The 27,486-nt window shown below is 38.5% G+C and overlaps 1 long non-coding RNA gene across 1 annotated transcript in view; it reads right to left on the reverse strand.

The window, feature by feature from the left end:
- The window catches only part of LOC135427455 (uncharacterized), a 68,817-nt gene extending 56,033 nt beyond the window's left edge, over nucleotides 1-12,784 (reverse strand). Inside the window, exon 1 of the long non-coding RNA XR_010436052.1 lies at nucleotides 12,681-12,784. This is a non-coding gene — a long non-coding RNA (uncharacterized LOC135427455). The remainder of the gene's footprint in view (nucleotides 1-12,680) is intronic.
- Between the last annotated feature and the right edge of the window lie 14,702 nt (nucleotides 12,785-27,486).

The raw sequence follows: 27,486 nt of genomic DNA on the forward strand, positions 1-27,486 counted from the left end.
ACCCAGAGTTAAGACGCAGACACAAGACTCAAGACCTGAGACCCGAGACCCGAGACCCGAGACTCGACAATCGAGACTTTGTCCTCGTCTTGCGTCTTGGGACCACTCAAAAGAAGTGTCACACACAATCCGCTTGCATTTTGGCATTTGTCAACTTTCATGCGCTGCGCTGCGCATGCGCAACAGCAACAACAGCAGCAACAACAGCAACAACAGCAACAGCAACAACAACGTTGCCTGAAACAGTGGCGGCATCGACTGTATAAGCCGCTTCTGTCCCCGGTTCTGGTACTCCGGTTCGCCGGTTCGGAGCTGCGGGCGCTGCTCACTTTTGTGTCCTTTATCTAAAATGCTTTTTGCGTAAATTGCGTATTGAGTTTAAATTAAATTTGCCAAGATTAAGATAAGGAATTGCAGTTTAAGCTCACAGCAGCAGCAACAGCCGAAGCAGCAGCAACTGCTGCCTCGGGATTGGGAACGGCTGCTGCTGCAGTGCGTCGCGGCTTTTGGCTGCATTGCTGCGCATTGGCGCGTAACTAAAAAGGTGTCTTAAACGTTTCTTTCCAACAGCAAGCCAGAGGGCAGTTCGGGGGGCAAGGGTAGCGGCAGCGGCAGGTACAGGTAAGTAGCAGCAGCAGCAGCGGCGACAGCGACAAAGCGTGCAAAGGCATTTGCTCTGTGGAAAAGATCGATAGGAAAAGTGCATGCCATAAAACTGAGCGTGAATGAGTGCGCAGAGGTGTCTGCCCAACACAAAAAAATCACTTAGCTAAGCAGTTTATCATTCATACACATGATTCATGAATATATTCAAACAAGTGTGCAGTCTTCAATGAGTGTTGATTCGATTAATTGGTGCTGTGGTGCTTAGAGTTAAAGCTAAACATAGCTACAATACGAACGACAATATCCTTTTCGAGGATATTATGAGATTGTCACGTCGTCATATATTCAACAGCTGAGTCGTTATTTGTCAGTCTGGAAGTCAGCGGATCAAACCATTATTTCATCCAGCTGGCAGGGGAAGGAGAATTAGAAGGTAAGATTTGCGAGTTTTCGCTCCTTAAATATTAGCAAAATACTTGCAACATCGGATAACCATCTATAGATATATATATGAATACAGCCCTTGTATGGGCTAGATTTGGACTTGGTTTGTGAATTCATTCACAACTTTTATTCCAGTTACCAATTCTGCCACAACCTGCCACAGTTTGGGCAACGGCTACTGCGGCTACGCAGCAGATGCTTTACCATTAGACCAACTCACACACACACCAGCACACACTAACACACACACACACAGACACTCACACTCGCGAAGGCGCTTCTTCTAATTACTGTGACCCTGTTGCAGGGTTCGGACTGTGGCTACTTGAGTTTTGTGCGCATTCATTGGATACATTTTTTAAGCGGCGCGACGCACTTCCTTTCTGGTATTTAGTGGGGCAGTTGCGCGTTCCCAGTCGCTCACATGTTTGTGTTTACCTTAATGTATGCTTGCGTGTGTGTGTATGTGTGTGTGTGTGCGTGTGTGTGCGTGTGTGTGCGTGTGTGTGTGTGTGTGTATGTGTGTGCAACGTTAACGTGTCAAATGTCTCAAAACACTAATCCCCTAAGCAGCTTAAAGATCGCGATGCGTTGCGTTGCGTCTTAAACGTGGCTGGCAGGAAGACTCTGAAGACCGAAGACGGCGACGGTAGGCGGGGTGCATGATGGTTGCCAGGGGGGGAGGGGGGTGGGACAGCCAGAGGGGTTGCCAGTTGGTAAAATGCTGCCTGACTGTCTGCTTGACCGACGACTGATCGTCAGTTTGGCAGTTTGTCAGTTTGCCACAATTTCTTACACACGTTCATTCATCAGTTTGTATATGTAGCTGTTGCTGTATCTGTATCTGTAGTTGTATCCGTATTTGACTTTTGGGTTTTCTTTTTTCTCAGTTTGTATTTTTTTTGTGTTTTTTTTGTTTTTTTTTTTGCTTTCACTTAACAGTTTTACAAGACGGCTCGTTGATCTCTTTATTGATATCACTTTTGATTTTCTGTCGTTCGATTTGATAAGTTGTCAGAAATCATAACAGGCCGTAAGTAAGCCAGCAAGTAAGTAGCCCCCGGATTGCCGATTTGAAAAATTGTTGGTAATTGAAAAATGATTTCTAATATGCACGAAATTAATCACATTTTGGATTTGCTGCCTCGCATCGCCTCACACGGCATTGATCGCCACTTTGAGCGACAGCTAACACAGTAGCCGCCGGATCGGACGGGACGGGACGGTTCGGACAGAGGGCGGGGGCCACTCTGCGGCGAGTGTCGAGTGCTTTTTTGCAGCCACTGTCTCTGCCGTCCGTGGCATACACATACCGATATTTTGTGCTTAACGCTTAACTGTGTCTTGGCTGGAAAATTAACTCGCTCATTGGTGTCTGTCAATTGAAATGTCAGAAACGATTTATAATTTCTATTTCTCTGCCTGCTGCTGCTCAGTTTTTCTCTTTCCTTCTTTTTTTTATTTATTTCTTGTGATGGCAACAAGTTTATTAAAACGCTTGGCTGGGGGTAGCACTCGCTGCTTGGGGGTTGGACCGAGGCCACAACCGGGCCCAACTTTAGCAAAAACATAATGCTGATAATTGCAAAGGAGAAAAACCGTCAACTTGATTTTGTATTAATGATTTATTTGCTGCAGCGTTTGGCTTACACTGCACCAAATCGATTGCAAGCCGATTAATTGTTTAAATATATTCTCATTAATATTTATTCATTTAATAAGAGTTGGTTCTGTTATTAAATTCTGTGTGCAATCAAATGGAAAGGAAAGGTTGCATAAATCTTAAGCAGACAATAAATAAGGTTTTGTGGTGATCTTATGAACAATAAATTCCTATTGTTAACTCTGTCAAATATATAAGAGATAATTAAATAATTTAGCTCAATAATGTTATTTAATAACTACATAATAATATCAACTATTTAGTTTGAAAGTATTTCCAATAAAAAATTCAACCACATGGACACAACATTTTGATTATTGTAATAAAAGTATGTATTCAATCTACTATAAATACAACTTAAAGCATTTAGAAGGTAAGAATGTTTAGGAAAATGTAAATATTTATTCCAAAATGTTAAAAAAAATTAATCACAAAGTCACGCCAATTTACAAAATATTTGAGCATAAGCATTTAAAATAATAATAATTTTTATTTACTTTAGGTCAGGATTCGTTTTGAGGAATTTAAAAAACATTCGAGCTTACAATTTGCACACTTGAATTGGACAACTGTCATTCCAGTCATTTTGGCAACTAAATTTTCTTTAATTATTGATAATCAATTAATTAAAAATAAATAATGATAATAACCATATGATAAACTAATAATAATAATCAAAATAATAACAATAGTAACAATAATTACTATCAATATAATTATCATTATGATTAATAGTAATAATAATAATCATACGATTCGACTATATTTAGCTTGGAATTCAACCGGGGATAAGTCAAACACATTTTGCCATTTGACTTAAGCTCATCAATTTTGCTCAGTGAAGGCAACTCCAGGAAAAAGAGAAGGACAAAAAGTGGAGAGAGAAATATATATATAGTGAGAGAGAGAGAGAGAGAGAGAGAGAGAGAGAGAGAGAAAGAGCGCGAGATTGGGAGATCATTAAGCAAAAGTCTGGACTGTTGTCAGGCTTGACACTTTAGCAAACAAACGACATATGAAATGGCTTAACGAATATTGACAGCCTGCCTAAAAGTGGCCGTTTGAAGAGCGCAAGACGCAGATTCGCATACAGAGATACAGATACAGATTCAGGATTGCGAATGCACGCAGCATACACAGCCAATTACAATCAGGCAGCTTATGAGGTGCCAGGAGAGGGGTTGAGCGGTTTGGCGCGAAACTGGCGGCTTGAGGCGCAAAATGTGTTACGGTGTTAATGCCAGCGCTCAATTATAGCCAGCGATAAAATCGATTGGTTCATTTAAATTTGCTGCTTTGATAGCTGAGACGCAAAGTATGCAATGCTCTGGCGACACAAACAGCGATGCGCCAAGAGGGAGCAGCAGGGAGAAAGTGTATTACTTTTGCAGGCTTCTTTTAGTATGAAAATAAATTTCCATACCCATCAAGCTGGTAATATGATGACGCACACAGTAATGATTGGAAAAGTTAAAAGAAAAAGTAAATTGCATTGCGTACTCGACAGTTGATTGGTAGATACATTTCTTTCTGCCAGTAAAACGTTTACGGATGAATGGCAACAGCAGTGGTGAGCATACAGAAAGTGAGAGCAAGCTATATAGAAGTGCATCTTCATATTTGTATGTTAGTCAAAATTCAAAGTTCTAAATAAGATACACATTTGCACCAGCAGAGTTTTTTAGATTAAGTGCATTAGGGTTGTTATTACATTTCTTTCTGCAGGCTTAACGTTTACGAATGAAATGCAAAAGCAACAAGAAGCATGAAGCGGGTGAGAGCATTCCCTATACGAATATATACATGCATAAACCTGCTTACATGCTCCTCAGATTCAATAGTCAAGGTTCTAAATAGCGTTTTCTTGTTGAATTACATCAGAGTTGCTTGTACATTTTAATCTGCCAGTAAAAAGTTTACGAATGAAACGGAAAGGCAACACAGCGCTAAAAGAGAGCGAGAGCGTGTTCTATACAAATGTGTACAACATAAAGCGTTTACGAGTCAAACTCAAAAGCAAAACAGCTCTTAAAGAGAGTGAGAGCATGCTCAATGCAAGTGTGTATGTGAATAAATCTGTTTATAACCTCGTGAGAGTGAATAGTCAAAATAGGGATTAAAATGCGCATTTGTGCTGGGAGCGTTTATTAGATTGTATCCGCAGCAGATACAATAGGGAACGCTTGAGCTACTGCCTATGCCAAGCAAATGCACAATAATAATGATAACAACCACAACAACAAGAACAGGGTTAAGAGAGTCCCCGCACAAATTTAGCATCGCTCGTAATTATGACTTGTGGTGAGGCAATTGCGGCAAAAGTATCTCATAGATGTGCGCGCGTCAGTTAACTGGTGTAAAATGTTATGCAAACAATTTGCAAACAATAAGAATTGCATTCACGTTTGTAAGTGTAATATTGTTGCCAAAGCCGCAACAGCAGCAGCAGCAAACATTAACAGTAAATTAAGTGCTTTCCTTGGGGCCACCGTTTGCAGCTTAATTAGTTACAATAGATTAAATTTCAAAGAAATTTTGCAACCGCAACAACTATAGCAAGGCCGTCCTCTTTGGCGACTGTCCCCATACAAATGTCCGCACATAAGTATGACTATGACTAATTAAGAGCGCTGGCGTCCACCACACCGCATCCATATCCACATCCACAGCCACATTCACATCCAGCAACAACTGCCGCTCCAGTACTCTCATTAGCGGAGGCGCACAGTTTTGCACCGCTGCAAGCGGCGGGCAGAGAAATGGAGAGGCGAGCGCCGAGCAAAACTTGAAGCGGCCCTGACCATTGCCTTGGAGCTCTTCCAGTTGGATTCCAGGTGCCAGCTAAGCTGCGCTTTGCATCGACTCGGAGTGGACCGGAATCCGGTGGAGTGTTACGTTGCGTTGTGATGTGGTGTGGTGTGGTGTGGTGTGGTTTGGTGTGGTGCGGACTGAATTAAATTGCGGTGGCGTCAGTTCATTACAGGTGGTTGACTTTTATGCGTTGTTCGCTTCTCGCTTCTCGTGAACTGCGCCCCAGCGTCGCGTCACGTCGCGCCGCGTCGCATCGCGGCGTTGGCTTGTTAAAGACTTTGCTCAGTTTTTCTTCTTGCCTGTTGTGTATATGTGTGTGTGTTTTTTTTGTTTTGTGAAAAATTTACGAAGCGTTAACGAAGCATTAAAGCGCGCATTTAACAAATTTACTTAAAACTGCATAAATTTTCAGACTACAGCGGAAGTTGGCAGCGTCGTCGTTTTGCGCATGCGCAGCCGTCGCGTCGCGACGCAGCTGGAAAAGCGTGCAGTCGGCTCAGTGAGCCGCCCCATCGTCATTTTCACGTCTTGCCAATTTTGTCGGTGTGCCTCAGGTGCAAGCGTTGCATGTCAGCCAGCCTTGTAGATCGTTTGTGTGTTTTTGTCCACAACTAATTCCGACGATTAGTCAAGAATTTTTCAGTTACTTTAACCGAACTATTTATGTTTATAGAGCCCATCGATTACTAGCTGAATAACTATTCATTCTTTAATCTGATCTGAATTGCCTTAAAATATATATATGCTTATTTTCGATAGAAATATACAAGGAGATGGAGTGGAAAAGGCAGACTCCTATTGAGCAAAAGATGTGGGAAGCGGTTGAATAACATACAATAAGATAGGGCGAGAGAGAGAGAGAGAGAGAGAGAACGTGAGCGCGAGAGAGCTTGAGCAGAGACAACGCTTATTAGATGGCCACACACATAACACGTACAGTCAAAGCATGACAACTTTTAAGTCTTACTTGAATTCGTGAGAATCGCATAGTAGAGCGCTATCTAATAATACGTTTTTTTTAATATGCAGCACGGCGGGACGCTAACTTCTTCCACGCTTGGTATAAGAACATTCACACTGGCATGTATATCTAAACACATGCATGCATAAATTTGCACATTTGTACACACGTACATAAATACATGCAAAACTCCGCACTTACATCCCACAAGCTAACCACAGTAAGAAATTCAGCACAGTTCTATGTTTCTTGTAAACTGAAAGACTATTTGACACAAAAAATAGAGAACTTGCTATAAAGGCATGTCTGTTGAAAGTGCCTAGGTATATATATACACGCTAAATGGGATCCAGCATGATTCCATGTATGCGCTAGATAGTTTGTGACAAAAGCGTATGGCTTCCATTATTTATGGTAAAAATATTCTTGAAACATAAGCAATTATTGTACAACAATTAAGATTAGATATTTAGCAAAATTTTATGTATCTTACTGACTATTCACAGATCAAATAAAAATGTATGCAATATTCTAGGCTGCGATCTCTGATAACTAGCTGCTTATCTAAGAACAAATGTTAATATGCATATGAAATAAGTGTGTGTGCGTTTGTGTGTGTGTATTGTACATATTAGTCTGTCTTTATAATTTGGCTACGTGATTAATTGTCTAGCGAGATGTGGGCAAAAGTTCGCTGAGGCGGAAAAAATGAGCAGCGAGCAAATAATAAAAAATTCAAATGCGCCTAAGAAACAACAACGGTTCGTTACACGACGTTAAATGCTGTTGCTAAAAACTAAACAAAAACAAAAAAAAAACAAAAACTAATTTATGGGTTCGAAAGCTAAAGAACAAGTGTTCATAGAGTTGGCAATTAGATAAACCGAAAACCCAAGACCGAAACCTAAAAAACTCGCTGCTTACCGCTCATTACATCAACTGAAGCGCGTCTATCATTAGCACATTATTCAAATTTGACTGGTTACCTGGTTGCCTGGTTGCCCGGTTGCCCGGTTACCTGTGGTTACCTGGCCAGTGGCCAGTGGCAGTCGTAGGTGAAAAGTGGAATTTGTGAATGATTTATTGTAATTTGGTTTAAGAGCTATGTTCACACCAGCCCCGCGAGCCGGCCGAGCATTGCATTTAATCTAATCTTCACATTTTTTGGGGCGAGCTGCGACTGTTTCTCCTACCCGTGGGGGTGGATCCCGTCTCTGCCCATCAGCGGCATCGTCGTTCTCGCTCGTTCTCTAAGCTGCTTGCAATATGCAAATTAATGACAAAATAAGGTGTGTATTTTGCAGCGGCCTCCGCGGCGCGTTAATGAGCCATTTTTTTGTTTTTTTTTTTTTTGGCTGGGTGTGCGGCATGGCCATGGACATGTTGGCCAAAGAGCGAGAGAGAGAGAGAGAGAGAGAGAGGGAGGGAGTGGGAAACGTAGCTCATCAAGGGGCGGCCCCTTATCTAGCGGCGAGCACAAATTGGGTGTGAGAATAAATTTCTCAGTTTTTATGAGTCGCCCGCTTCGGCGTTAATAATGGGCACTCAATTGGTTTTAAAGAAATAAGAAATAGCCCGAACTACAGAAAAAAAGAGACTAGAGAATGGGAGATCTGAGATCGGAGACCTGAGACCAGAGACCAGAGACCACAGACACGGTCCCTGTCGTTTCTATCGTCTGTGGCCGTTAGATGTTTTATTCAAGATTAATTGTTAATTTTTTATTGCTGGTCTCATTTTCATTTGGCGTTGGCCAAGAAATTAAGTTGAGTTTAAGTAGTTTCGGCATTTCGTTGCCTCTCGGGGCGAACGAACGGAAATGTTATCGCCCAATAAAGTACCATAATTTGTAGTCATAAATCTTTGAATCTAAACACCAAATAAAATACAATATCGCCATAAAAAGCGCGTAGAAGCGTTCAGATCCGTTGATAGTAGATGGAAAACCCACGACCTAAACAAGCCACTTTTCCAAATTTGAGTCCATTAGAAAAGAAAGGTTGAGTTGGTCAGTGCGAGAGAGAGAGCGAGAGAGAAAGAGAGAGAGAGAGAGCGAGAGAGAAGTGTAACCGAATTCACATGCCAATTCAAAATGGCAACCAGAGCCAGCAAAACCCAACAAGCAATCAAATTAAATTCAAGAAAAAACGGCACGATTATTAAAAAAAAACTTTTTTAATTGTTGTATGTCGTGTCGAGATTGCTCCAGCAATAGGAGCCACAACAACAACAACAACCATCGAAATGCACGGCAACAACAACAACAACAACCACACGCAAAGTTCGGGGCTGCCTTGAACGGTCCGAACATTTTTGTGTTAAATGCGATTAATTGCGATATTATATTCTTATGTAATCGTAAACGTAATCATAGTATGTAGTATAAAAAAAAGCGCTACAAAAAACGTAATAGAAGTACCGTGAGCCGAGCCTTGTGGGCGAGGGGGCGCACAGCTGGGAATGCCTAAGTAAAAGGGAAGCACGGTGCAATGAAGCTCGCGTTTTAATAGCAACTACAACAAGGCGAGCCGAATCCACATATACTCTACGTTTTCTTTGGGAGTGCTTGAAATTTGTCAGGGAAGTATAAACTTACTCATTTGTGGGCTCCTGACATTTTTCATTTATTTAACAATTTTTCTCTTAGTTTTTTACCAATTTTTTAAAATGTATGAATTGTATTTTAAAAATTGTTACCTTAAATTTTAGGTTTGGTAAAAGAAAGTACTTTTAAGTAATAATTGCTTGAATGTTTAAATGTCAGCTTTTGATTTTATGTGTCGTGATTATAATATTTGTTTTTTGATGTCCCATAATAAAATGAATATATCGGGGAAGAGAATTAGTTAAGAAATTGCCAACTAAAATTATTTTAAGGCCCTTGAAACTTACTTAAAATTTCAAATTCCTTGACATTTTTCATATATTTTTAAAAATATTTCTTTTAAACTTTTTTTTTAAACTATATAATGTTATTATCAAACTTTTACTTAAATTTTGGCCTTCATAAAAAAAGGTTCATTTTAGAAATAATTTTTAGAATGTTAACGTCTGATTTCATGTGTCTTGTATTCACATTGTAGTGCCATAAAAAAATGTAGTTAAAAATTGATGAATTTCAAGCTGAACTCTAACTGATAAAATACTCAGCTAATTTAAATAGGTAAAAATGGTTTGTTTTTTTGTCAATTAACAAGTTCTTAGTCGCATCTACTTCTAGAGAATTTAATATTTAATTTATAAATAAATAATATAAATAAAAAACTGCATTCGGTTTCTTTTAACCACGACATATAAGTGGACTTTGGTTCTATATAAAATGATTGAAAATATATAAATTATAAATATATAGATATACATATATATATATATATATATATATATATATATATATATATTTATAGAGCATACTGCTTTTTTATAGAGCACTCGTCTGTCGCTTTTCTTTATCGGAACACAAATTTTCACTTCCTTCTCTTTTACTTAGTTTTTTTTTTTTTCCTTTTTTTTTGTTTTAGTGTTTGCATTTTTATTTTCTAATTTAATTTTAAGCTGAGCTCTTTGCGACTGCGACTTTCAATAAAACTTTGCTGCCGTGTTGCATTTGTTGTTATTGTTGTTGCTGCTGTTGTTGCTGTTGTTGTTGCTGTGGCCTGGCCTGAGAGCTGCACATGCAACTCTGCTTTATGACTCATGACAACATGCAACATGACGTTTCGTTTCGTTTTGTGGCTCTAGTTGGACTAACTAACTGACTGACTAAGTAAACCCATTTTTGTTGTAGTTTTTTAAGTATGCGATAGTTTAAACTCTGCATTTATTTAATGGCCCTCTAATGAAACACACAAGAACCGTTAGCAGACTGACTGACGATCTCCGACAGTCTCCCGGCTCTGGTCCCCTCCTTGCCTCGTTGCCCCGCAGCCACGCAGCCCCGTTGCCACTGAGCATTTGGTCTGGCTGTGGGCCGAGGTTCGTTGACTCTTTGCTGCTCGCTGTTATAATTGCCACTAAAAATGTCAGGTGCTAAACGCTATCAGCCAAGTAGAACCAGCTACAACACAATAACAACAGCAACACGGGTAACAAAATTATAATGACAATAAAAACAAATTTACAGATTTCCATTTAAAATGCACGAGGCACACACACACACACTCACACACACACGCACGCATACACATAGATGCATATTTAGGTAACGAAATAGTGAAATTAAGTGTAGTAGGTACCAAAAATTAGTATCGCGTTTTTCTATCTCTGAACAGCAAACAGAACAAAGGAGATAGACGCATTTTTATGGCCCAAGCCAGGGGCGGCGAGGTGCCACAGACCCCATTTGATACACACCACTAACCGCAGCGACACCAACAACAACGCCAGCCCAGAGACCGGAAGCGATGCTTATCGGTCGTCCAGTTCGCGGCGGGACAGGTCCAAAGTGCTGTACACAAAAATGCAAGCCATTTAGGGATTTGCCAAAAGACTGAAACCGACTGTGAGCTTCAAATACTCTAGTATTCGCAGTTGCAAAGCCTTTCTCATTGGATATAACTAGTCTGCGCTGCAAATACTCTAGTATTCCGAGTTGAGTCTGCGCAGGAACTGCCAACTGCCTTAAGGCATAAACATTATCTTTATATAGTATATATTAATAAGTAATTATATATATATTAATAAGTAATTATTGTGCCAGCTGTAGATGGTTCCATTTGTAACCAACTTGAATCTATAGCAACTGCTCAGAAATCAGAAATCATTCTGATTCAACCTTGAAATATGAGATTCTTATTAACCAGTCCTTCCATTTCATTAATAAGTCTGTGCGAATTTTCGAGAATTTGTCAGGTAAATCTATCATTTACTTTCATCCAATCGATCTCACAGATCGGTTTATAAAATCACCCTACCCTTGTTAATTTTAATGTTAGACTTAAGAGTAGAATAATTAGTATTGCAAATTTTCACATAAGTTTAATTAAAGTTGTTTTCAAAATATCAGTAAATTTGAAAAAGAGCAAAGAAAATGTAGAAAAAAAAATGTACTTCTTTATAGATATCTATCTTTATATGCTATCTATCTGTGAAGATAGATTGATATGCAAATGATATTTCTAAAGCAAGAGCATCGTAGCTTCGGTGTTGAGCAAATTCATTTTACTATCTTGTTGCTGTTGTTCTGGCTGCCCTGTTAAGCAATGCGATTAAAATATTTAAATTCATTTTGGCGAGTGCGAGAAATCGTCTTGAACAGCGCCTGCGCGCCTGACAAATGAGACAATTCCACTGCGACGGCACAACATTTACATATAGAGCGAAATGCTGAGAAAGGGCAGACAGAATTTGGGCGACTGTCAGCTGGTTGTAGAGGTTAAAAGGGGTGGGCAGGGTATGTAAACGTTGCGCTTCGTCGCTCGTTTAATTGTTCCTGTCGCGCGAATTGCAGTTCCTTGCGCCGTTCGCTGCCAGTTTCACGTCCACTTCCTTTTCCACAACCACTTCAACATACATCCATTTATATAGGAAACTCTGAAGCCCCCGACTTTGGTAACCCAGTTTGCGTGTCATGCGGCAGGCCGCGCCGCAGTTGCATTCGCGGTTGACGTGAACGTCAACGTTGACGCTCGTATCGCGCAATTATTAAAATCACTAAACAAAACTTAACCAACTGTTAAAATATAAACTAAAATGCATTTAACTGTTTTGGCTGTTTTGTCAACAAAGTGCTGTCATCATCATCAGAACCATCATCATCATCCACATGGCTTCCCGCTCACGTACACCTTCCTGTCACTGTCACAGTCACTGTCACTGGCTTTCGACTCAGTTTTTGCTGTTGTAGTTGTTCGTTGTTTTTGTTGTCGTGTTGTTGCGTCTGTCAGCACTTTTGACGCAATTACCTCTCGACACACAGACATATACAATCATACTCATAAATAGAATCTCATAATTGTTATAATGCTATTTTAAGCGTCGTTGCTCGACACTCCATACCATCCCGCTAAAATTATATATTTCAAATACTTATATAGATTGAAAAAATCAAGAAAATTTCTAACCCATCATCAAAGGAACTCCTTTTCGTGGAAAAAAATCACCAAAAGTTCAAGCCATACTCGGCAAATCTTACTGCTAAGCCGAAAGCCGATTCATTCATAGAATCGTCTAATTTGAAGAGCTTGAATCAGTACTTACCCGGATTAACTGGAAACTATATGCTGAAAGCTCAACTCTGAATAGAGGAAGTAATCGAATATATAGTCAAACATTTTATTCTAGTGAAGGACATGACATACAGCGTAAATTGCTTTGGAGAATAGAGAGTATCTGGAATTGAAAACCCTGAAATAATAAAAAATAGTATTTACTGCATTTAATCTTTAAAATGATTAGTTATACTAGAAATTTAGGACCTAACTGGGAAATACCCTGTGCTCAAGCCTGAATTCACTTAACATATCATCTTATTTATATACAAAATTTGTATTACAAATAATAAATTTACATGCAAGAATTTTTTATTGTTCAGGAGAGAGAGAAAGATCGAGAGTAAAAATGAGGAGTGTATGTGCAGAGATAAATTTTAGATTGTCACACACACAGAAGATGTAAGCCTGTAGGCGTTACTTGAATTGATGAGAATCACATAGAAGGGTGCTACTTGAAATAACGTTTTCCTTTCATTAATTTGTACCGCACTAGGCAGTTTTATTCGCTTGGTACAAGAGAACATGCATTGCAGGAATTACCTGGCCTTGCTAAGCCCGAAAAAAACACATTTTCATGCATTTTCCGCCTGTGTATTTTGCGAAAAATGCGAAACACGTATGCAATGAATTTTGAGCAAGATATTTAAAAATTATATTTCAATTCAAGGATGGTAATCAAACAAGTTTCTTCGGACGCCATTTACCATAACCCCATCTTGGCGTCCACTTGTAGATTCTTGGTTCTTACAGTCAGTCAGTCAGTCAGTCAGTCAGTCAATCAGTTATAGAGATATATTAGATACTAAGAGCCTTCAAATCCAACTTCCGCTAGTTCTCTATTTTTCTTGTATGTGATTATAAACCTCACTTTTACAGCTTTTCCCGAACGATTGCCCCATTGCCTGTGCCCATTAAGAGCTCTTATGAATGGCCCTCAACAAAGTTCGGTCACTTTTCATTTCTCGGGCTCTTTAATAAACTAGCCTATAAATAATTGAACAAAAGCAGCAACAATTTCACGTAATTATTCTTGGTCAGCATTTTGTCTCTTTTACTCTTTTTCTCCTTGAGATCTGAGATTTTTGTATTTAGAGTTTGGCTTTGTTTTTGTTTCTTTTCTTTTTATATTTTGTTTTTTTTTTTTTTTGTTGGGTCTTGAATTTGTCTGCGGCGCGTTTAATGCGTTTTAAATGGTAGCAAAATTTGATATAATTATAATTATGCTACTCAGTTGTTGCCGTCGGTCGCATTGTTCCAGCTGTTCGTTTGTTGGTTTGAGTTGGCTAAAGTTAGATGCCAAAAAGCGATAAAAGTTTAGACGCAATAATAGACCCCACAACAACAATATAACAATATATAACAAGCCAAACAACAGAGAGAAAAAAAAACTATTTTAATGAGACACCCGCGACGCAATTATTTAGATAGAGACACAGTGCGAGGGCGAGAGAGGGAGAGGGAGAGGGAGAGAGAGAGAGAGAGAGAGAGATTGAGTTGGGTTTAGAGCTAGAGACAGCGACTGGCTGCACATAAATTAACGCTAATGCAACAATTGTCAATGTGCTCATTGTTGCTGCTGCTGTTGTTGTTGTTGTTGTTGGTTTTTCCATTAATTGCCAACAAATAGCACGCGTGTGGACTCAAACTGAGAAAATGAGAAATGAGAAACGGGTTAGCGGGAATGCGAGAAGCCGAGCGAGTCCTCGCTTCCACTTCTTCCACTTGAGCGCTCAATTAGCCAAGTCCAATTGCAATTGTCAATTGTAAATTGTCGCATTGCGGCTGCACTTTATGCGTTTTTTATGCAAATGCCCCACCACAAAAAAAAAAGGACATCAGTCAGTGAGTTGAGTCCGTGTCCTTAGCCGCATTATCCTCATTAGCAATAGGCAAGCTATCTAATTTTTCTCACGAGCGCGTTGAGAATGCAAAATTAAATGATAAATTATCGTGCAGTCGACGTCGACGTTGGCGTCGCAGTCGCTGTCGCTGCCACTCAGTCAGCCAATGTCAAATGTAAATGATTATTATTATAATTGTCTCTCTCTTTCTATGTGTGTGTGTGTGAGTGTGAGTGTGTCTCTTGCTTTCGCTTTGGCTTAACCAAGCGTGAAATTTATTTAAATTCATTTTTAAGTGTGCGCAAGTTGAGAAAAAAAATATGAATACAAAAAAACATATATCAAAAAAAAAAATGTAAAAAAACGAAACAAAATAACAACCGAAAGACCACTGCACATATTCTAGAGTTGGGATTATTAAAATTCAAATTGTTATAATTTAACAAATTTATTTGATTTATGCAGCAGCGACAAGATAACAACTAAGTGCACGCACACACACACAAATACACGAAGTCACATATACATACATACATATATATAGACGTAGACGGTAAGCCGAGAAACAGGGCAAGGTACGGCAGGAAACGCACGGCAACACGTGTCTAAGACTAGTTCCTGCAGCAGGAAGAATTTGTTAACTGACCTACCCAAAATCAAGTGAAAGATATGTATGTACTGGAGATATACTATATTTATATCTAGCCCAAGGTAGCTCCGAGATCAACGCGTTTCCATTAGAATATAGTTAGTTATAGTTAAATAAATAAACCCGACTGTCATGGATATCATTTATTGCCTATACAGACGTTACCCTAACCTTAAGATATACTAATATTGAAGTATTTTACAGTTTTAAATTGGGAGTTAAAATTGACTTAGTAAATACTAGGCTTAGCTTCATGTGTCGAACAACCAGTTCGTTGGTTAGGGGCCTAAGAAAAATACAAAATTTAAATGGATATTATAATCACAGATATTGATTTTTTAATATAAAGAAATACAGGAATTTAAGTTCAAAAAAACAAACTAATTTGATGGATAATTTTATCACATCTTTCAGTTCCTTTCGTATTAAAATACAGACAAGTACAAAAAATATTTCTTTGCTTAAGGTTTAAGAAAAGCCTTGATTTAATGGATATAATTATCACACATTTTGATAGTTAAGTTTAAAGAAATATCTCTATTCCTCAATATGGGAATCAACTCTATTTGTCGATCAACTAGCTATTTCTTTGTTTAAAGATTAAGAAAAAAAATAATAATAATTAATAATAAAATCGATCAACTAACTATTTCGTTGTTTAAATATTAAGAAAAAAAAAACACTTTTATGGTTTTTATTATCGGCATAATATAGTGGTAAGAACTAAAAGCAGCTTCATTTGAAAAATTATCTATTCTTTTGATTAAAGCCTAACTTAATTTGATGAATATAATTATTACAAATGTTAGTTCTTTTCGTGTTAAAACACAGATAAGTACTAGAATTATCTCCATTTATCTAATCTATCTGTTCTGGGCTTAAGGTATAAGAAAATAAATTCATTTAAAACACAACATTGCTTGCTCAATCAAAAAAAGAAAATCAACTTTTCTAACAAATAAATATTTGTTTGCCTAAAGCTTAAAATAAGATGAATTTAATGGATATTATCACACCTGTCAGTTCTTTTTGTTTTGAACTACAGATAAGATCTATAATCAGCTCCATTTGAACAACTAACTGTTTCTTTGCTTAACGTTTAGGGAAATAACTTTATTTAATGAATATTTTAATCAACCTTTTAGTTCTTCAACATAAAGAAGGACAAGACTCAATACTTGGAATGTGGACACGCTTTATAATATATTTTAGTTAATATGGTCAAATTAATTTCTGTTAATCAATAACAAAAGCTTAATATACGAATGGTGAAATTTGGTAAATTGAAATATGATTTTATTCTGAATGCTGAGGTGTCTCTCCTCATGGGAATTACCATTCGATCTATTCGTTAATGTATTGTGATCTACAGACAATGCATTAGCTATGACTTATACTAGTTTAATGAAGAGCAACTTACTATTGCATTTACCTAGTTATGTTCCCTTTAACAACCCGATCTTTAACTATACCGAAAACTACCAGCTGATCCCTGTCTCAACCCAAAACGTATCACTGATCTATATCTCTCTCTCTCTCTCTCGTAGCCTCCTTCTCCCTTTCCCTCACTACCACGCGCACCATTTAAGCCGGAAATGTTAAAGCCGCCGTCGTATCGCTCATGGTAGGGCTCCAAATTGTCATTGACCGAGCGTTAAGCTTTGTCGGTGGTTTTTTTTGTTGTTTTCTTGTTTTGCAACGGGATGCGCTGCGAAAATTGGATTGTTGGCTACATCATTAAAAGGCCATAGAGGGCAAAACGGCAAAAAGTGCTTATGAAAAGCCTTAAAACGTTTTCGTTTACGAGAGGAGTTGGTCAAAATGGACGTGTACAGGGCCTTCATTAGAGCGCACATGCACACACACACACACATATACACACTCACTTATACGTACGGCATACATTCTCTGCGGCGGCAGCCATGATGGCCAATTACAATAACAATTGCAAAATATGCAAAATAGCAGCAACAACAGATCACTGTATAATTAGGCTAACAACATGTTGTTGTTGTTGTTGTTGTTGCTGCAAGTAAATGCAACTGCGTGATTGGATTAAGACCTGGCAAAAGCCAAACTAAACTCGAACCCAGATCCAAAAACCGTGCTGAACAGCCATTTCGATCGCTAATTTTTCGCGTTTATCTCATTATTCCACAGTTTTTGAGCATTTATCTGTGGGGGCCGAACAACTGCCACCGCCACCGCCACCGCATTCGCTTCCTTGTTCCTCATGCTGCAGCCTACACACATATATCATCGAGCTGTGGCCCATAGAAAGGATCTCTCTCTCTTTGCGTTCAATGCATCCAATTAGAGAACTTTACGTTCATCTTGGGCTTCTTGGCATCTTGGCATCTCTTAGGGGAATGATCGTGCTAAACTTCATTAAATCTTTTTCTTTCTCGAAATCGCTTTTCAACTCGTTTCGTTCGCTGGCTCCGGAGTCCGGGCTGCTGACTAGTTGGCAATCAACGTGGCTCAGCGCTTGATTATTGGTTGTGAAAACGTCTTTTTTGAAAATTTATGCAAAATTGTTGAAAAATGGTTGCTACTGTAAATGGGCCCTCAGCCCGTCTCTGAGGCATGCGTGCCTTTTGCCAGGTACCTTTTGCATACGCCGCTGGCGCAATTTCTATCTTTCGCTCAATTAACTGAAAGAACGCCTCTCAGAGCCATTTCGCTTAGTTAAATATTGGCTACTGGTTTTGGGAATGGGACGCGACAGCTTTAACCGACAGCTCAGGCTAATAACTTTGTCATGGGTATCAAAAGGTTATCAAGTGCCCCCACGGCAATGCCATCCTCCATATTCCATCTCCCATCGATCGATCGATCACAGAACTGAAAGCTAAATGATATCGGTTTTTCCCCATAAACAAAAGGTAAATTTATTTCAAAAACACTTCGTAGTAGGCCCATCAACTATTGATCATCGAAACGTCAAGTTCCATTTGCAACTTGATAAATAAACACTAACAATAGTTATAATAATGCAATTTTTGGTATGTGGTCATATAAAGCTCATATTCTATTTAATCTATCTACTAAGTTTTTATAGGCGAACAACAAGTTGGGCATGTAGCCTGGTGTTATGGAATCAAATCCGTTTCATGGTTGATGATTGTATTAGACTTGGTTGAAGATGGTTTAAAAAAAAGAAAAGTCAAGGATAGACTACTTCAAAATCATAAAAGTAATTATAAGATGGAAAGGTTGCCAAATCCACCATTAAGTTATTATATTTATTTATAAAGACATATGTAAGAACTATCGTCTGTATAAGGGTCTAATATATATCTAAAATATTAAACCCTGTATCTTTATTATTAATAATATCAACATCATTATCATTGTCATTATTATCATTATTTCTATTAATTTTAATATTCTATTGTATATTATTAATGAGTTATTATTGTTAAATTATTAAATTATACAACATAAAATTAAGATTAATAAAATTTGTTAGAATAATGAATAATATATAATAATGTTTAATAATAAAGATATATCAACAATATTAATAAACTTACTATTATTTTTTTTTTCATTATTATTATTATTATTGTTATTATTATTATTACTTTTATTATTATTACTTGTATTATTATTATTGTTATTATTATCATAATTATTATTTTTTTAAGTATAATATATTTGACCTTTTATTTTGATTACATCTATGTATGTCAATGTCAATGTCAATTTCGAATAAAATTCGCTGCATCTCTATAAAACCTTATTCACATTTCACAAACGATCCGTTCCGATGATCTACCTCAGCACAAAGTGTCTCTCCGTTTTGCATATGTCAGTGTGTGTGTGTGGTTGTGTGTGTCTATGAGCCTAAATGCCTCAACAAAGAATGACTAACGAGGTGTTATAATTATAAAGAGACACATAAACGTGTCCATATCGATCGTGGCGCGTTAATCTGGTCTAAGGGCTCCAATGCCGAGGCGCTTGTCATTAGAATATATTGTTCGAATTTCACGTTGGATTTCGATTGGTTTGTTGTTGTTGACTTTATTACTCGTGTATCTGTTAGATACTTGCGTCATTTTGCCATTTCATTGATGCTGCCTCGACTTTTCCACCGCTGAATGGATGGCCAGCTCTATGAATGGGTAGCCGAGTCCAAAAAAAAAAAAACCAATCGATGTGCTGCCGAGAATGGGAAGGGGAATAGATTGTAGCTGGACGAGCAGTCGCTCGGTTTTTCATTGATCAGTTTCAACGTTTCAATTCGTTTCGACATTTTGCTGCGTAATTTGTGTTAAGTGGTTCCAGCCCACTTCAGATACCGCGCACCACCTCCGCAGGGATTTCGTTGCGCTTCCGCGTGAGTTTTGTGAGCGGCTCTCGGGCCTTTTTACACATATATCTGTATGTACACACATATATGTTTAATTTTGTTTTATCGATTGAAAATAAACAGAACAAATATGGAAGAAAGCCACGGAAATTAAAATGCGGCAAACTGTGCATTTATCTCGTCATGACACGCCCCCTCCTCACAACCAATACCCCTTTGCTCCTTGCCCACAGACAATTTCAAACTTGAGCTTGACCAACGCTTTGATCTGCGCCGATCGATTTTGTTTATTTTTGTTCATAATCGAGCCAACCGCTGACCACCTTCGCCTCCTCCAAATGCTGATCTCCCCCCGCAGATCGATCGCTGCCTTTTGATCAGGCGCGAAAATTGTGCGCCTACCGCCTGGCGACGATCTCAACAAACTTCACAGACTCCGCGCAGCCTCAAAGCGTCAGCCGGTAGTTGCTACCGACAATGACGAGGGCGTTTGTACAGTCAAAGTTGCTGCTCCTGCTGCTGCTGCTGGTGATCATGATGATGATGATGATGATGATGATGATGATGATGACGCGGCAGAGCCATGAATAGATCTGGCCAAGATGGGCTGTCAAGCGCACAATGGCCAATCGGTTCGCATTGGCTATGAAATATGCGCTACAACGCATGCCATCGGCTCACAGATTGATGATGCCTGCTGTTGAGATCAAGAGCAGATCAGCACTTTGTCTGTCTCATGATCATTACAGAGCGTAGAACGCACAATTCTGGCAATGGGAACGCAGATGATGAGCTGCCGCAAGATTTGCCAGGCAGCTGCCGCCAGTGGGTTCATTAGCTTAAATGCTAAATGGAATGTGTGAAACTACATGTGCTAATAGATCACTTATCGATCATTTTGCTCTCCTCAAATTGTAGGAGATTTCCAATTAAATGATCAGAATTTCATTAAATTCTTGCGTTTGTTGGTAAAATGGGCGGAAAACGGGTAACATCAAATTGATCAATTGCATGAGTCGGAAGAAGCCAACTCGAATCATCGAGAGAAAACAGAAACTGGCAGAAGAAACCATTAAAACCCATTAAATATACGGAAGTTCTATGAGTACATAAGGTGAGAGAGAGAGAGAGAGAGAGAGAAAGTCAAGTGCTACAAGCTTGAAGCAAAGTAAATCCGATCTTAAGGCCAGGTCTCAATCGGGTTCACTTGATAAAACTATAAAGTTCTTATTTCAAATATGAAAACTTAAATCAAGTTTTGCTTTTTATGACCAATCGCACGCATCAGCTTTACCAGGAGAGTTAGCAATAAATGAAATTCTAGTTTTAAGTCATTTTTAACTTAAATCAATTTTAATTTTACTTGATTTTGTAAAGCTTGAAATAAATGTATTATTTTTAATGTATTTTCTCAATAGAATTTGAATCAAAAATAGCATACATTTTTATTACAACACAGTTGGCTTAGGTGATATTTCGCCAAGCCTGTACATATTTCTATACCATTTAGAACAGATCTTTAATGAAGTACGAATATTACTGGATTTAATAGTTTATGGCTTAAATCGAGCTTAAAGCATTGCTGATTATTAAATGAAGTACAAGCTAGCTTGTTTCTCACAGTGTAGTCAAGACAGCCTGTTCGAAGCCTCTTATACACCCACAGCCACACCTACACCCACACATGTTCACTAATATTTCCAACGGGTAATTTTGCAATTCATAGTCGATGCCGCCCCCACACCAAACTGAAGTTAACTTCAACTTTAGCTGCGATTCCGATACCGGCTCTAGCTAAGACTCGGACTCCGACTTCGAGTCCGATTGCTATTCCCTGTTCGTCTAGGTGGGCCTTTACGCTTCACTGTGCTCATAAATTGCCCATTTATATATATATATAAAAAATATGTTTAAACATTTTCCAGTGAATTTTGCCCCGCTCCAAATATATTTTGCTCTCTCTCCCCGTCACTTTTTGTTTTTCTCTGCGTTTCTCTAATGAAGTTTCTATCATATGCGGCTCGCATATTTTCTCCCCCATTTGCCGAGTCAAGAGCTTACGAACGGAAACTGGCAATTTGCTAAAAATGACAAATGTCTATATGTGTATAAAAGTATTAAATTAACTACAGCCTAGAACATCGCCCGTCCTCACGCACCCCGATATCTGCCAGCCAGCCAGCATTTAGGCCACAGAGGGGGGAACTGTGCGAATTGTGCGGTGCATTGACATTATGCGTTTAGTTACGCACTCATTTGTTGGCATTCGCTGGCATTTAGTGCACGCAATGCACAATTTTGATGCCCAAAGCGCACAATTTAGTGCTCCCTTGCTGTCTATCCCAATCTCCAGTTGCCCGCCCTGCTCGCCCTTCTCCCCAACCACCAATCAGGCATTCTCTGTGAGACAAACTCAACTTGTTTGCTAACTAAGCACTTAAGGCCCTACATTTTCTCGCAATGCGTCAGTGCGTCCACAGATTAGTGCGTCGTAACCATTTGGGCAGGCACTGTGCCAGTTTTATGACACTTTGCAACCAGCCCCCCCGATTAGCTAGTGGAGTTGAGGTAAATTGATTTCGTATCCACAACTGCATGCATCTTTCAAACGAGAGGGGCGGGTGCGAGAAAGAGAGGGAGAGAGAAAGAGTGAGAAACCTAGACAGAGAGGGAGAGACAGAGAACTTTTCATGGTTTCGTTATAGTTCCCCATTTACGATATGCCCAGATTTGTAAAATTTGACAACTTTTTTCTACAAATTTATTCCTGCAATATTTGCATAACTTTTTCAATATTTTTGATTTTTACCTGATTGAAGTGTTTAGTAAGAAATAGGAAAGTTTTATAAAAGCTAAGCTAAGAACTTGTGTTGGAGTAGAAGTTAAACTTTTGCACAGTGTATTTTTTGGTCTAACACATACTAACATATGGAAAAAATAAACAAATTCCTACTTATACTTATTTTCTTATTGGTACCAGGTATCTTTAAGTTTCGAATATACTAGAAGTACGTACCTTTGCTTATTTACCTTTATCTAAAAATTCGTACAACTTGGTAACAGGTATCTTTTAGTCTGGGATGTACTACGTACATATGCCTATATGCTTATCCCTAAAAATACGTAAAACTTGATACCAGGTGTCCTTAAGTCTCGAATATACTAGAATTACGTACTTATGCTCATATACCTTAAAATACGCAACACTTGATAACCCCGTATAGAATTGTAAATTCAGACATATAAGCAATGTTTCTGCATTTGCAACATGAGATATAAGTATACTACGAAGTTTTGATAATGAATTTCCAATTTTAAAAGATATATTCCAATGAATAAGTAGTAGCTCATCAATCACAGTCAAAATACCTTGACATGGATATATGTATATTATATGTCCGAGTTTTTGGGACTTGTTGACCTATGTCTTAATTTTATAAGATATTCGGGTTTGGTCGGCTTTAGGCGCTGGATTTTTTGTGCCTTAATTAAGAAATTTACCTATTCCTTATTTTTTTTTTATATATTTAAACTCTCCACGACAATCGTGATCGGGGAGGAACATAGCATTCGCTTCGTCTGCTATGAACATTTAGAATAAATATTGTTGTATTTTTCTTTGATTTTGCAAGCTTTGTTGTCTTTCCATTGCTTATAATTCTCAAGAGGTGAAAGCTTGGGACTGGGGAAAAGGGCTTGCAGAATCTGGAGTCTGTAGCCAAGTTTGCTGATGATAGAGCCGGGAAGTTCTTGAAATAGCTATACGAAAAACTGTTTACTTTGGTGTTTAGAGTGTTCAATTTTTTTGGTTATTGTTATTATTTATTTACTCTGTAGTCCTACAAATAGGATTCATCTTTCATGAAGAGGTTGTCAAACTTATCCAACTTTATTATAACCAAAAGTTAGGTTTTAAATTTTGATATATTATTTTAGTAATTATTATTATATGATTTGTTTTTATTCATCCTCTTTAGTAATATTAGTATAGCGAAATGCTTGTCTTAGACGAAATTTTGTATTTGTTAAAAGAAATGAAACTTTAATTGAATCTCGATAGTTATCTCTGATAGTTGCTTTTGGTATCGTTTTTGTACTTTGCATGCATAATTACTAAGGGCATGACTTATCAAAATGCTTCTCTCTCTCTTTGAGTATTTATAAACTGATTAATTATGTAAAGGGGCTTCCTGTCTTGAGCAAATATTTCAGCTTTCCTATTGTCTAGGTTGAGTTTCTTTGTCTGTAGCTTTTCGCTGCTGGCATTTCAAAGTCAACGTCGCGTCGGTGCCTGAATATGTGATATAGCATACAATTAAAGCAATCGATTTCTGCCGATAGTCACGTCACGTTTTCTCTAGAGTACACATGAGAGGGAGCGCGAGAGAGTATGGGTACGGAAAGGCGTCTGGGGGAGGACAATGGGGTCGCTCGATCAGTTGATCGGTCGATCAGTCGCTATTATAAGATCGTTAATAAGCGCTTGTCAATTTCCAGTAAATGTACAAAAAACGTTTATAATCATTAATAATAGCAATTTTATAATTTTGTATAGAAAACCGAGTCTCAGTTTAGAGCCGACGCGTCGCCCCCCCAGGCACCGCAGACGGCAGCTGAAACGTTGGCTTTTCGGTTTCTCAAGTGCGTCAAACAGTAGCTAACAATTTTTTAAAAGCTTATTTAAATATTTCAAGCCCAAATGCGACGTCAGAAAATATAAGAAAACGATAGATAATGAGCCCCGGCTATCCGCTGCAGCAAAGATTATCATTAAAGAAATCAAAATGTGCGGCAAAAAGAGGTCAAAGTAAAAAAAAAAATATAAAAAAACAAATACTGAGCCAGTCACAACTCTAAAGGGACTAATTGGGGGGTTCCGGCTATAATGCCAAATTTGGCCAATGCTGTAGATTATATTCGTTGCAAATTAAACAGAGGTTCAAAGTAAAAGACTTATATACACATATCAAGAGGTTCTGCTGGCACTTGTACTCAAGGCTCTAAGCCGGGCTTAAAGCTGTTCGAACCCGGAACTTTAATTACTTTGTTAACTATAAGTCGGAGCTCAAACCAAACCAGTTGCAAAATAAAACAGCTGAACCAAACCATTTTACTTGCAGCAAATGGCTTGGTTCAAAATAAACCACTTATTGGGAGATTTTTGTTAGTGATCAACTTCTGTATGGCATGCAAAACCTAGGTTCAAGGGTGTGGAGGGCTAGTTAACGAACCGATCCCGAGGGCAGGATGCTGGTTCGAATCGTAAACCAAACCAGCGGCAATTTTTCGCAGGCTTACAGGCATGCGTGTATTCAATCTTCAAGAATGAACTGAATTCAAAATTCGATTAGGTTACGAATCTCTTTCAACTACTGCTCTTCTATTCCATGCTGAACAAGTTGACAATTTGGATTTCTTTGCTCCCGTAGGTCATTTTAATTGGTCGGTCTTGAAGAACGTTTAACACATGCGGCCAAGGCTATTAATAATTGCTGCTGCGGCATAAAGGTTACCAGCCACATGGAGGCAAAAAATGGATCAATGAACCTGAGCCCGAAGTGCTTGGGGCGTCGCTGTCGGCGAGAGCAAAGCCAACAAAACGCAGTGGCCAGTAAGTTGGCGTCGGCATCGACGTCGCCGTCGACGTCGGCTGCAGCGTTCATTTAAAAACCTTTTAAGTCATCAGGCACGCCCACTTTTAAATGCCGTGCGCAGGCGCCACCCTGACGCCAGCCGGAAACGGGCAAAGTCGAAGCCAAACACAAAGACGGAGTGCGGAGGCCGAAGGTCTCGTGGTTGACTCTGGTTGATTTTCCACAAGCATTTTCATTTCCATTTCTATTTTCACTGAGCCGGAAAAGTTGCTGAGCTCCTTGACTAATTCGATTGCAATTAGTTGCAGGCCGAGGAGGCTCGAGCACCAAACTGGGACGTCTCGTGTCTTGCCGTGCCATGTCGTGGGTGCGTCATAGTAGTGTGCTGTGACAGGATTTGGCTCATAATCCAATTAAATGCGTAGCAGTTGCGACTCGTTTCCTGCTCGCACCTGTGCGGCATCTCTTGTCTCGGCTTGGTTTTAGTTTGGTTTTTGGCTTTTGGCAAGCGGACGCGGAACGGGAACGGGAACGGGAACGAGAACGCGGCGGGCGACGGCCATTGATCGATCGGCCAATGATTTTGCATAAATTATGGACCACAAAACAGTAAACTTAACTTGTGGACTACAAAAGCCAAACGCCGCCAAATGAATACATAAAAAATAATTCAGGAAATGAAGAATCAGCCATCAAAAGCCGAAGCTCAAATACTCTAGATAAGTGCACTTCCCAGCCTTACGATGTCTATATCCATATCTATATCTATATCTATATCTATATCTATATCTATATCTATATCTATATCTATATCTATATCTATATCTATATCTATATCTATATCTATATCTATATCTATATCTATATCTATATCTATATCTATATCTATATCTATATCTATATCTATATCTATATCTATATCTATATCTATATCTATATCTATATCTATATCTATATCTATATCTATATCTATATCTATATCTATATCTATATCTATATCTATATCTATATCTATATCTATATCTATATCTATATCTATATCTATATCTATATCTATATCTATATCTATATCTATATCTATATCTATATCTATATCTATATCTATATCTATATCTATATCTATATCTATATCTATATCTATATCTATATCTATATCTATATCTATATCTATATCTATATCTATATCTATATCTATATCTATATCTATATCTATATCTATATCTATATCTATATCTATATCTATATCTATATCTATATCTATATCTATATCTATATCTATATCTATATCTATATCTATATCTATATCTATATCTATATCTATATCTATATCTATATCTATATCTATATCTATATCTATATCTATATCTATATCTATATCTATATCTATATCTATATCTATATCTATATCAATATCTATATCTATATCTATAACTATATCTATATCTTTATTATTTGTCATGCTTGACATGCCGCATGAAAGTGCGGCTATAGCCAACAGACAACTGGAGCGACAGCGGCAGCTTTGTGGATGCCACCCAAGCGGGCAAGAATAGATACAGTTACAGCTTCAGATACAGATACAAATACAGATACGCAGCTTCGATTTGGTTGCGTTACTAATTTTTTTTTTTTAGTGTTTTGCATGCGACAAACGCATTGAAATAGATATTTCAAGAATCAATTGTGCGTCAGCATGAGTCAGCAGGGCGGCCGACGGGGGCAGAATGAAATGGGGCATGGGGTACAGGTACGGGGTACAGGGTATAAGAATGCAGTCAGTTTGTCAGTCAGTCTCTGTGGCCGGCCCGTTAACAAGCGGCTATCAGCCGTTGCAGATCTGCAGCTTTTGTGGCCTTAATTACAATCTTTTGAATACATTTGGCGCTTAATCACGTGGCCATTATCTGAGGCCATACCCCGAACCGCTGCCGATCCGCCGGCTCTCTCCATCAGCACCTGCGACTCACAGCAATTTCATTTTATTTACTTTTATTTTTTTGCTTTGTTAATTTGTTTTTTATATTTTTGGCCAGTGCACAGTTGAAAGGCATCCCGATTCAGAGACAGTGACAGAGCCAGAGTCCAGGTCCAAGCGCCCGTAGTCGGGGCCCTGAGCTGTAATCATCAATCAAAGAGAGCGGGCTGTGCGGCTTTCAACACGTTTAGCTGCACTCGAGCGGTTTGAAATTTCAACTGGCACTCTCGCATATTGTTGCTGGCCAAGTCGGAGCTCCTTTTCTTTAAAGAGACTCTAAATGATTGACCACTGGCCATAATAGTCCAAGTTGTTGCCGTTTTATACCGCTCGCTATGATTGCCAATAAGCTCCGATGACATCGTCAACGTCTCGACTTCGTCTTCGTCTTCGAATCAACTTCGTATTCGCTTTT

The sequence above is a fragment of the Drosophila montana genome, unplaced genomic scaffold (assembly GCF_035044405.1).
Source record: "Drosophila montana isolate Dmon_TW-CO22-7 unplaced genomic scaffold, ASM3504440v1 contig_2178_1, whole genome shotgun sequence".
In the NCBI taxonomy this organism is placed as follows: Eukaryota; Metazoa; Arthropoda; class Insecta; order Diptera; family Drosophilidae; genus Drosophila; species Drosophila montana.